Here is a 13,500-nt window from a genome sequence, read left to right on the forward strand (position 1 = left end):
TTTAAACTCAAAGAGGACTTCGTGAGAGCAAAACAAACCTGGCCAAATGACAAAATTTATGATAAGGAATCTTTAGGTTACTTATTGCTGAGTGACAAACTATCCCAAAAAGGAGTGATTTAAAACCATAGTCATTTGATCAAATTGCTTACAATTTTACAATTTGGGATGGGCTTCACGGAGATAGCCGGTCTCTTTTCCACTTGGTATCAGCTGGGGTGGCTTGCACAGCTGGGGTCTGGCTGGAACGGCCAACTTGTGTCACAGGTCTGGACCTCAGACTTCACGGTGGATTGGGTTCCTCAGCTTTGTGGAAACATGGCATTCCATGCAGTGAGCTTGGTCTTCCCTCCCAAACGGTGATATCCTGGTTATCTGACTTACGTGGCAGCTGGCTTCACCTGGAGCATAAAAAAGGAAGCTGCCAGGGCTCTTAAAATTTAGCCTAAAATTGACATAGTGGTATTTTCAGCACATTCTAACAGATAAAGGGGATCACAAAGCCAGCCCAGATTCAAGTGGAGATGTCTATTTGGGGGCATGTGTGTCAGGGGAGGCATGATTCACTGGAGGCCACCAAAGTAACAGTCTACCACAAATCTTGAAGTCCATTCAACAGCATCTTTCACAATTCTAATCAACTAACGGTATAAGTACATAGATGTTTCTATTCTAGAGTACATACTCCGCCTGCCTCACTATACCTCCGCCTTTTTGAATGCTAGCAAAATGCAGTTTTTTCTCAGGCCACTCACTGATCACTGATCACTGCATCAGATTCTAAACGGACCTTGCAGCATAATTTCAAACAGGCAAACAACTGGGAAGGGAAAGAGGTCTCATCTCAGAACCGTCCCACCTGCTCCAGAGCCTGTGTCACTCCCAAGAGCCCCTAGATCATGTGCCCCAGCTTCAAAAAGAAGAAAGAAAACCCACTCATGCCTGGCTCCTGCTCCCCCTTCTGCCATCTGCCATATGGAGACACCTGAGTCCTCATCCATGTTGCACAGTCCTATCTCTGGAGCACTAGACCAGAAGACTGAGCTCCTGGTTTTCAGAACAACATTAAGATCTCTCTGCAGCATTTATGACCCTCCGTGTTTTCCATTTCCCAATCTGGACACAGTGGTCCAGTAGAGCTTGAACACCAAGTTTGGTGATAATATGAGAATATCTATAGGAGAAGCTTGGGAGGCAAACTGGTTGGAGAGAAGGGGGGAGGGTCAAAGAGATTTTTCTTGAAACTTTTTGCAAGAGCCATGTGATCCCTTGTGGAACTAGAATTGAGCTCCAAAAAATTGACATAATTAGCCAAGAGATGACAAGTAAAAATATATACTTAGGTCAAAAATTAAATTAATAAAAGTGTGTACTTACTACATATAAAAGCAAAACTTAACTGGGTTAAATAGAGCAGGAGCTGAGGGGGCTTTTAAATTTGTTTAGTTTTTGGGTTTGGGGGGTTTTTTACATTGTTAGCCATCAGTCAATTATTCCACATTGAGGCAGAATCACATGGTGATTGAATATAGGCTCCAGAAGGCAGATTGTCCAGTCTTGACTTCTGGCTCCAATCATTCACCAGATCATCGGGTAAGCTCCTTAATTTCCCTGTGCCTGAGTTTTCTCACCTGGAATATGAGGGTAATAATAGTACCTTTCTCATAGGGTTATTGTAAGTACTAAATAATACTTACAAAGCACTTCTTATAGGGTTGTTGTAAATATTAAATAATACTTAGGGTCCAATAAATATTCTCCACAAATGTTACTTCTTAATCCATATGTTACTATTAGCCTGAGATTTTTCAACACATGCTTTACAGACTTTTTTCTCTTTTAATATTTGTATTATGATCTTGGAGGCAATGACTGTTGAGGGTTACAAGAAGCTAAAGATACCCTCCAAAGCACCTTCTCAGTCCCTTGACCAAATTTATTTTATTTTATTTTTTTATAAATTTATTTTTTATTGGTGTTCAATTAGCCAACATATAGAATAACACCCAATGCTCATCCCATCAAGTGCCTCCCTCAGTGCCCGTCACCCAGTCACCTCCACCCCCTGCCCATCTCCCCTTCCACCACCCCTAGTTCGTTTCCTAGTCTTAGGAGTCTCTCATGTTCTGCCTCCCTTTCTGATATTTCCCACTCATTTTTTCTCCTTTCCCCTTTATTCCCTTTCACTATTTTCTATATTCCCCAAATGAATGAGAACATATAATGTTTGTCCTTCTCCAATTGACTTATTTCACTCAGCATAATACCCTCCAGTTCCATCCACGTTGAAGCAAATGGTGGGTATTTGTCATTTCTAATGGCTGAGGAATATTCCATTGTATACATAGACCACATCTTCTTTATCCATTCATCTTTCGATGGACACCGAGGCTCCTTCTACAGTTTGGCTATTGTGGACATTCCTTGGCCAACTTTAAATAGATCTCGGCAATAAAAGGTATTAATAGCAAATTGAAAGTATCAATAGCAGATTACAAAAAAACTTAAGGTAATATTTTCCTTAGCCTCAGAAATTAAAAATAAAATAAAAAATAAAAGATAGGTGACAGAGATGAACTTATGAAGGAAAAGGTTGAGAAATAAGCCCCGAATCTACTTTAAATGTTTTAAACAAAGCATGTAACTTCTGACAAATTTGTCTGGAGAGGAAATGAGATACATGAAAACAATTTAGAATTCACTGTGGATAGACTTATACAATTCCATGCAATTGCCATCAATTGTTCTCCCAGCATCCCGTTTTCTGTTACAATCATGAGAAGCAAGCAGAAGCATGCGAAGAGTTAAAAGAGGGGCAATATCAGCCCCCCAGCAAGGTGCTCTCACTAGAACAATTTCCCTGCTGCTCTGTGTTTACAGAATCTTATTTGCATAGAGGAACTGCTGGAGCTCTGGATGATAGTGGCTCTGAAAGACATCAGCAAAAGTGCACATGAGGGGAGGATTCAATAAACCTCCTTGACTACAATGAGTAGAGTGTGAGGACAATCGATCGTCAGATCCTCAGAGGTGGAGATCAGGGTCTGCGTAGATCTAATGATCTACACTGGATGTGCCAATAGATTTTGTGCATAATCCTCTGGACGTTTTGTCATTTACATTGCAAGATGGGTCAGTTACGATCGAAACATAATTGGCCTGAGTCATTTTATGGGGAGTAACTTGCTTGTGTGGCTGGCCACCTTCTGGGTTGACACCAGGAGGGCAGGGACCTCTGGGAGCATTCTCTCCTGCCCTCTTACTCACCAGCTGCCAGCAGAGTTTAGGGTTCCTTTATTCTTCTTCACTCTGAAATCTGTTTTCCTTTCTTCCTTTCAGATACAGAGAACAGGCTCGAAATGTTGTTTTGCAAGACTGAGAAAAATAATATTTCCATCCTACTGTCAAAGGCATTAGAGAGTTCTATAATCCAAGCAAGGGCACTGCATCCAGTATGTGGTCTGGGGGCCACTGAGGGTATGAAAGTAACTTCCAGAAAGCTTGAAGATGTCAACCTTAAAGGATGTTGCTTCTGAAATGACCACATCTCTAACTTGGGGCTGGTGGGGAGAGCATCACTTTAGAGTTTACCCAGTTATTGTCCCATCAAAGGGGTTCTGGATTCTTTAATTCCTAAATTCTCTTTCTCTCCCTGTCTCTCTCTGTTGTGTGCAATAACTTAAAGAAGACAAGTGGTTTGGTGAAACCTTTTTTTTCGCAGTGGTTTTGAAAAATATTCACCCACTCCAAAGCAGGCCTGACGTTGATCCAACCCCGTTAGGACATATTTCCTCTAAGAATAAGACAAAAGCTCTCTAGAGGATTGAAAAGCCAGGAGTGGGAAATCTACAGTGACAGAAGCTAATGGGCATGAATTAATGTTCTCGTTATGTGGGCTACTGTCCCACAGCTTAACCCCATGCTTCTCGGCCCCCACTCTCCAGTGGCAGGTGCTGGATGGGGCAGGTGGGGCAGGAGCAAATGGAAATTTGCATGCTTGCAGAGAGAGAAATGACACACTGGGCAGGCACCTCCAAGGATTCACGTGGCTACACTGCTGAATGTCCATAGCAGAGCCGGCAGCAATAGAGAGGGTTGAGCACTGCAACACAACAGGGCAGCACCACAGCTCGCTTTAGGAATGGCACTGAGCTCTCCCATACTGGGTGAGAGTCACAAACATACCTTGGCAACCTGGGGTTCTCTGTCCTGTAGATGTATCAGGAGGGAATCTTGAGTCTGCTTAACTGACTGGTGAAGAATTTCTTCCATTTCCACCTGGCAAAGGCCGCCAATTGCCCGAACAAGACAAAGGCTGAATATCTCAGGTGGTTATTCTCCTGTGGTTTCCCGGTGAACAAAAGGACAGAACCCAGGTCATTACCAAAAGGCCACTGCACCAGATGCATTACCGCCATCCATCGTTCTTTGTTACTTGGTAGGAGATGGGTCAGATCCAGTCTAAAGCTCTTAGCTGACCGAGGTGGGGGCCAGAGAGGAGGCAGGCTGGGTCTTCAATGAATGTCATCCCCAGCAGACAAGACAATCAGACTGGGGATCACTGTGTTAATAATCCCGGCTTCCCAGCTCTGTTGTTTATTATTCAGTGTTTTGGAGGTAGAACATATTTGTATGGTTCAAAATTCAAAATAACCAAATCATTTTATTAACAAAAGTAAATCTCCTTCTATCCCTTTCTGCCTGCCATTAAATTTCTCTCCCATGAATGAACAAAGTTATAAATTGTGTGTGCATCCCTCCAAAAAATTAAGAAGAAAAAGAATAAAATGTATATTACATAGTCCCTTCTCACATTTTCACTCAGTGGAAGCACACCATGCCCCTGTTACGTACCTCGATTATTCACCCAACCATCTATCTGAGAGCTTTTTTCATGTTGATACCTAAAGGAACTTGGGGTGGCTGCATTGTAATTCATTTGATCCATCTCCTGTTGATCATTCCCAGTGTTTCTGGAAGGACACCTCTCTACACCTGTGGTCTGAGTTTCTCCCTCCTGCAGCAGAAAAAACAATTGTGTTTCTTCCCTGACACCCTGCCAACCCTCCCTGCTTTTAGTACCATTGGCTGGTTTGTCCCTGATCGTGTGTCACTGGGTTCAGTCCTTTCTAGTTTTCCACTGTGAGTGGTCTATCTGAGTATCTCCCTTTCCTGATGAGGAGACCAAGGCTCAGGGCATTTCAGTGACTTGCTCAGAGTTACACTGTCAGGTGACAAGGAACCAGGGTAGTACCTAGTCTCCTGACCATTGGTGAAGGGATTTTATATCAATGTTTCTTGGTCCCATGAAAGCTCTAGGCAAACCAAAGAGAACCAAGCTGAGCTGGGCCTCTTCAGGGGTGAGGAGCAACTAGAATGGAGAGGGGGGGTCCCAGACACTCATCATTTGTGAAGTATTTGTTTTCTTTTTTTTAAAGATTTTACTCATTTGAGAGAGTGAGAGAGTGAGAGAGCGCTAGTGGGGAAGAAGCAGAAGGAGAGGGAGAAGCAGATTCCCAGCTGAGCAAACAGCCAGACACAGGGCCCAATCCCAGAACCTTGGGATCACAACTTGAGGCAACAGCAGATGCTTAACCAACTGAGCCATCCAGGCGCTCCTCGTGAAGTATTTATTTTTTTTTTTTTTTTTTTTTTTTTTTCGTGAAGTATTTAAAAATATTTTTTTAGCCCATAGGGCACTTTTACAAATTACTTTAGTGTTTCACTTTCTTTGCTGTTTACCTATGCGTGTCTGCATCTGTGCATGCACATGCATGCATGTGTTTATAATTCTTTTTTTTTTATAATTCTTTTTTTAAAGAGATTTTATTTATTTACCCATGAGAGAGACACACACACACACGCAGAGAGAGAGAGAGAGAGAGAGACATAGGCAGAGGGAGAAGCAGGCTCCCTGCAGGGAGCCTGATGTGGGACTCGATCCCAGAACCCCAGGATCATGCCTTGAGCTGAAGGCAGATGCTCAACAGCTGAGCCACCCAGACATCCCTGTATAATTCAATCCAATACTACCCTAATGCAATAAGACGTACAAGACCCTGGCCTGGTAGGGACCTGAAAATCATCCGAACCCATGCACAAGTGAGCAACAGCATAAGACAGGTGGTCAAAAGTGCAATAATAGAGATAACTGTCAGGAAACAACTCTTCATGAGTATTGCCAGGTTACTATACAACCAGGGCTTCCTGATCAAAAATTAGAGTCATCTGGGTATTAAAAAGTGATTACATGGCAAGCCAGTTCTGGAAACTAAGATGGCACCTGCAGAGAGATTTAGACATCTTGGAGATATCTGTTTCCATTCAGGGAGGTAGAGTAGAGACCTTCCTCTCCCCACTACCCGCAGAGATGACAGGTTTGCATTCCAGAGCAAAGTTCTTCCTGTCTCTCCAAGTGGGAAGAGAGGCAAATGGGCCAGAAGCTCCTATAGAAACACCAAATTCCATAATTTCTTCCTCTTGTGTGGTGCAGCTCCATCTGGGGAATTAGGTGTGAGGAACTCACAGAAGGTGCTTTGTGAGTAAATAAGAGGTCCATTTCCTGTTCCACATGTATCATCTCCCTGTTAGAGGGCATGTGTGCATGTGGCATATGTGTAACTGCAGCAGGATAGCTGGTTAGCTTGAAAGGAATGGATCCCAGAGTCCCCATAGTTTCAGAGTAAACAATGTATCAGTGCACTTCTGCTCAGCTTGCCATGTCACCTGGCAGTGAAGAGGGCAGGTCCTGTAGTCAGAAGACTTGGTTCATATCCATTTACTGGCTCTTTGATCTTGGACAAGTCACCTAACCTCTCTGTGCCTTGGTTTCCTCATTTATAAAGTGAAGATGAATAGTGCCCACCTCACAGGGTTATTGAGAAGATTCTATGAGATAATCTAGGAAAGCTGCCTAGCACCATACCTGGCACACAGTATTGGCTGCTAAATGCTAACTAGTGTTATCATCACATTCATAACAGAGCATTGAATATACATTGGCACTGTTATCATCATCTTCACCTTCATATCCATCACCAACTTCATCATTGGGGTACACATATTCACTTCTCTATAACAACAAAAAATCCTTCTTTATATGTCTTCCATAACCTCCAGTATAATACTTGCCTCTCAACAATCTCTTAGTAAATAAGTTAATAATACAGACCATGTTCTCTGAGCAACACACCACCCTAGGCTCACATTGCAAATCCCACTTCCACTTTAATAACCCAGATTCTTCTGAATTCTCTCACATCATCTAATAAAGTCCTAGTCTGAAGAGTGATGTCTACAAAGAAAGAGCCCAAACTTTTCCCCTGGATCTTGCCCAAGATGATGGTCAGAGTCTTGTGGATGACTTCAGCACTCACAGGGCCATATAGTCCATGTACCAGCAGGTCTAGGACTATTTTCTTATACTTTCACACCTGTGAACAAGGTTTGAAAAGTGTGAGTAATCCAGAAATTGCTCTCTGTGAGTTGAAAAGCAATCCTACTTCTAATCTTTCAATAACCTAGGACTTGGACTGAGAGTGTGGCTTTCCTCAGGAATTGCTGTAACAGCTGTCATTGAAATACAAGTATTTCCATTAACCTGACCCAAGAGCCAGCTCAGTCTTGAAAAAAAGAACAGAAAGAGCAATCTGGAGAACTTGGCCCAAGAGCACATGAGGCCGGGAAGGGCACATCAAGGAGTGTGGTGGGCTGGATGATCTAGGCATCTAGGACATAATGGTACTTTTATATGGGATGAGATGAAATGGTCACTGAAGTTGACAGATGCTAAAAGCAGAGGTGGGGAAAACATCTTTTACTAAATGGGTACAAACTATTAAAAAATAAATGAAATTCACTCCAGAGGGTGATGTCCAGGTGTGCATTAATTGCATCTGCAGCTCTGTTTCCCAACACTGATAGTATTGAGGTATGATGACCCTCAACCCCAAATGAGTCATGCCTTTTACAATATCCTTCCCTTGAATGTGGAAGGAACCAGTGACTTGCTTCTAGCCTACAGTATATGACAACTGTGATGAGACACCATTCCCATAGTTACATTACATTATATGAGTCCATCTTAGTAGGCACGAGTGGTAGAGGCTCTCCTGCTGGCCTTAAAGAAGTAAGCTCACATGCTATGAGAGGACAGCTTCAAGGAGCTGAGGTGGCCAGCCAGCAAGAAAGCAGGGACCTCAGTCTTACAACTGGAAGGGGCCGCATTCTTTCAATGGCCACATAAGCTTGGAAGAGGAGCCCAGGCTTCAGAAAGGAATGCAGTCTGACCCACACCTTGATTGTAGCCTTGTGAGATCCTGAGCAGAGGACCCAGCTAAGCCATACCTAAGCTTTTGACCTAAGGAAAATGCTAGAGGATGAGTGCTGGGTCTGTGGTGATCTTTCACACAGCGACAGATAACCAGTACATGAGGCACCATCTTTCAGCCCTGGGGATGCCAGGCCATGAGGGCAGGCCGAGTGACACCTTGCCCTCCTACTTTGTCAGGGGTCTCACAGACCATGTTGCTCAGGCCTCTCATTGCCATATGACACTTTTTATCATTGGGGTTCCGGACTCTTTCTGTCAGGATGAAAAACACATTCTTCAGAGATTCATGCTTCTGGAACTTGTTTCCAAGAGACCAGGGGAGTAAGTCAAGAAAGTCATACCCATTTTAACCCCAATCCCTCCCTCTAAAGAAAATCCTATGTTGCCTGCTCAACTTAGCCCTTCTTTCTCCACCTAAAGACACCTGATTTTTGCTGCAAATACATTAGTTTGATCCACATAATGAAGAAAACAGATGGAAGAGGAAAGAGGAAGAGAAAAATAATTCAGGGCTAGAGGAAGGTTGGTTGAGGTAGGTTGGGGGAAGTAGGGGACAGGTGTTCTAGGATCACCGAGGGTGTGCTAGAGCTCAGAAGAAAGGGGGCTTTAGACAGTTGCTGTGAGCTGAGAGCAGGGATCCTTCGCAGGACAAGAAATGCTATACTGCTTCCATCTCAAAGAAAAGCATTTCCCTAACCTTTCTTACTCCTCCAGCTCTTGCCCAATTTTCTGCTCTACTTTGTAGCTAAACACCTTGAAAGATGTGTCTATACTTGTTTCCTCCAGTTCCTCTCTCCATGATCTCTTGACCCTTCTGCAGTGAGGTTGATGCCTCCCTAATGTGGCTAATTCTCAGTACTCATCTTCCTCAGCTTCTCAACAGCAGTGGAGAAGCAGTCTGCTAGTTGACCCAACTAGCAAAGCAAATCTACAAACATTTCAGGGCATCTAAAGGATGTCCCACCCCAGAATGCATACGTCTGAGCCATTAAGATTAGGGAAAAAAATGCATATATAATACAAATTTGGGATGCTGTGTGGCTAATGCAGGAATCTACATCAAGGACTAAACTCTTCACTGCAGGGCAAGAGCTGAGTGACCTCCATGGTGAACCTCTGATACCAGGAAGGCTCCAGTGTTCTGTGCCTTAGAGGACACAGCAACATGTGCTGGTGTCAGAACCAAGAGGATGCAAGGTCCAGACAAGATCCAAGAAAAAGCCACCTCCCCACCATCCTGAGTAGTGCAGGGCTGCAGACTGGACCACAGTCCTATTAGGTATTTAGGTGATTACCGAGCCTCATCATTATTTCTCAGTATTCATTGCAGTTCATTCTATACTTTTATATAAAGTTTGCAGCAAGCTAAATTCTTCCCAGCTCATCTTGTTATCCTGGAAACATTCTGTCTGTGTTATAAGAAGTGTCAGGTTTTTTTCAGAAGGTGCCTCAGTGGAGCTGTGGAACGAATGCAGACCAGGCAAACACACGTTACAAGTGGCTGTTGGGGAGGGACCTCTGTTTCTAATATTTTGTGACAGATCTTGGAAAAGAAAGACATCATCGACATCCATTTCTTCTTAGGTTGGATGGTGGGGATCGCAGGGACCCGCCCAGAGTTCCTCTCTTTATTTGGTCCATGGAACTAAAAGAAAACAGAATTATCATATGAGCTGCAAACACTCTTCTAAGCCTTGTCATAGATGATCAGTGTCATACAAAGCACAGTACCAGGGTAGCAACATAGAGAAGCAACATCCTTGAGGCGTGTCCTTTTGGAAACTGTCCCCTTGGTGAGGAGATGGGATAGTCCCATCAAAAGGAAATGCAGCAGGTGCATCCAGATGGTTTGTCCTATGGTTCTCATCACATCCTAGAGCCTTCTTGTATCAGAATTACCAAAGAAAGAAAATAAAGAGTCTGGGCCCCATACACAGATTCTCATGAGTTAAAGTAAAGAGTAACATGAAACCTCACGGTTTTTAAAATTTCCCAAGAATGTAAATTGGTACTGCATTTTATAGGGAATCTTTATTTTATTTTTTTTTTTAGAGGGAATCTTTATATCATTTCTTACAATTTTGAAATGTGTGTATCTCTCAGCAATTCTTGCATCCCACAGATACATCATATACTCAAAGACATACATACAGGATATGTACTATCACTTTGTAATGAACAACATAATGTTCTTTAATAGTTGTAACTAGTGATTTAATATAAATAAGTTATATATATATAACAAGTATACAACTACAGATGATCACAATGCAGTCATTAAAAAGTATATTGGGCAAAAAGAAAAGCACAAAAGTATTTTAAAAAGAAAAAGGAAAATTTATATAGATAATATATGTTAATAAAAATAACTTTTTGGAAGAAAAAAAGAATATTGGGAAGATCTACAAATGCTAAAATGAACTCCAAAACATGCTGTTGAGTGAAAAGTGAAATTTAGTGTGCTACTGTTGGTATGTAAAAAGAACATTAGAAAGGGAAATATATATGTATACATATCCTTACATGTGCATAAAACAGGGAAGGCTACCCACAAGAAGTTGTGTTTTTTAAAAACTATTTATTTAATTATTCCTGAGAGACACAGAGAGAGACACAGAGACACAGGCAGAGGGAGAAGCAGGCTCCCGGTGGGGGAGCCCAATGAGGGACTTGATCCCAGGACCCCGGGATCACACCCTGAGCCTCAGACAGATGCGGAGCTGCTGAGCCACCCAGGTGCCCCCCACACAAGAAATTTTAACAAAAATTGACACCGAGGTCAAAATCTAGCAACCAGATTGAGAGGAACACTTACTTTTTCATACTTTTTTTATATGCCTAGTTTTGTTATTTTACCATGTGTATATATTATTTTAAATACATATTATCAATAAATACAGTTCACAAAGTATTTCTAATCCACAGCCTGAGTTGAGGTACACTAGTACAGACTAGTCTGAACTAGTATAAGTCTGAAGTAGTGGGGTGCCTGGGTGGCTCAGCAATTGGGCAGCTGCCTTTGGCTCAGGTCGTGATCCCAGAGTCCTGGGATTGAGTCCTGCATAAGGCTCTCTGTGAGGAACCTGCTTCTCCTTCTGCCTGTGTCTCTGCCTCTTTCTCTCTGTCTCTCTCTCTCTGTGTGTGTCTCTCAGGAATAAATAAATCTTAAAAAAAAAAAAAAAAAAAAAGTCTGAAGTAGTATAATAGAATTCATTGCCAGCTCCAAAGTCATGAAGACTTTTTATGTTTTCTTCCAACATTTTATATAGTTTTAGCTCTTATATTTACACTGTTGATCCAACTTGAGTCCTTTTTTTATGTGGTACATGGTAGGAGTCTAACTTCATCAGAACCACTAACTTTTGTTTTTGTTAAATTTTTTTTTGAGTTGGAGAAATGCTATGCAAGCAGCTGCAGAGGTTCTCCATGGCTAGCCACCATAAGGTCACCTGAAGAACTTTCCCTCTCCTAGTGCCCTGGCTGAGCCTGAGACCAAGTCTATTACCAACTCTGGAGGTGAGCCCAGGTATTCATAATTGTAAAGCTCACTCAGTAATTCCAACTAAAGTGAGTACTGACCAATCACCTTGGTTTGCCCCACAATACTGTGATTTATAATAAATATTCAATTGGCCTTTGTCCCCATTCCTGGCACAGAGCTCCTTAAACCTCTTAGAATTTTCAAAGTGATGATAATGATCAAGGCGTCTTTTGTCATGTTAATGAGGAGACTTCCAGAAAGCCCTTTCTCACCAAAGAATGAAGCTGATTGCCAGGGGAATAAACCTTGTGATTGGAGGGCTGGAAACTTCAGTCCCATCCCCTGCTCTTGGGAGGCCGGAGGGGCTGGAGATGGAGTTCCACAACAAATTGCCAATGATTGAATCAATTGTGCCTAGGTAAAATGAAGCCTCAACAAAACCCCAAAAGGATGGGGCTCAGAGGGCTTCTGGGTCATTGAACACGTGGAAAATTTGAGAAGCATGATGCACTCAGGGCATAGAAGCTCTATGCCCTCTCCCCATACCTCACCCTATGCATCCCCAATCTGGATTTTCCTGAGCTATATCCTTTTATAATAAACTGGTGACTCAGTAAACATTTGTCTGATTTCTATGAGTTGTTGTGGCAAATTCATCAAACCCTCGGAGGAGGATGTGGGGACATCCAATCCATAACTGATTGGTTACAAGCACAGGTGACAACCCAGATTTGCAACTTGCATCTGAAGTGAAGAGAGAGGGGATTGCCTTGTAGGACTCCGGCCTTCACCTGTGGATCTGACACTATCTCTAAGTAGATAGCGTCAGAACTGAATTGAATTATAGGACACCCAGTCAGTATCTGTTGAGAATTGCAGAATTGATTGGTTCTTTTTTTTTTTTTTTTAAATCTTTTTTTTTTTTTAATTTTTATTTATTTATGATAGTCACAGAGAGAGAGAGAGAGAGAGAGGCAGAGACACAGCAGAGGGAGAAGCAGGCTCCATGCACCGGGAGCCTGATGTGGGATTCGATCCCGGGTCTCCAGGATCACGCCCTGGGCCAAAGGCAGGCGCCAAACCGCTGCGCCACCCAGGGATCCCGAATTGATTGGTTCTGTGGGAAAAACATGCACAGCGGTTTCCTGAGACTTGGGATTTTGAGTGCTAAGACCAGGAAAGCCCCAGGCAAACCTGGACATGTTGGCCACCTTACTTATTTATTTGAGTTACAAATGTATTTAAACTCAGGTGGCTGACAAAACTCAGTCCTATTAAACAGCTGTGCTTTGGAACATTTGACTCTGACCTGGAGGTGTGTTGGGAGTTGGTTTCTCTCCACTGTCTTTGCCCCTCTGCCCCTGCTGGTTTCTGTAATGCTTTCTTGGTCAGAAGACACTGGATAGATTCATGAAAACACCTCCTCATCTCCAGCCCCTAATCTCTATTAATTCCTCATCTATGGCCAGCACACCTCCCCTCACTATTACAATGAGGATCTTAAATAAAAGTCAAGGAAAAAAAAATCACCCCTACCAATTAGCAGTATTTTCCATGTTTGAATAAAGGCATTCCCATAAGTTTTACATCAAGCCAACAGTTCTCACCCCTGAATCTATGCTAGAATCACCCGGAGGACTTAAAACACAGATCCCCAGCCCTGATCCCCAGAGTTTCTGAACCATCA

At 42.7% G+C, this 13,500-nt stretch overlaps 1 pseudogene; it reads right to left on the bottom strand.

The window, feature by feature from the left end:
- Positions 1-2,874: 2,874 nt before the first annotated feature.
- On the bottom strand, positions 2,875-10,090 carry LOC100688129 (annotated as a pseudogene).
- Between the last annotated feature and the right edge of the window lie 3,410 nt (positions 10,091-13,500).

Source organism: Canis lupus, chromosome 7 (assembly GCF_011100685.1).
Source record: "Canis lupus familiaris isolate Mischka breed German Shepherd chromosome 7, alternate assembly UU_Cfam_GSD_1.0, whole genome shotgun sequence".
In the NCBI taxonomy this organism is placed as follows: Eukaryota; Metazoa; Chordata; class Mammalia; order Carnivora; family Canidae; genus Canis; species Canis lupus.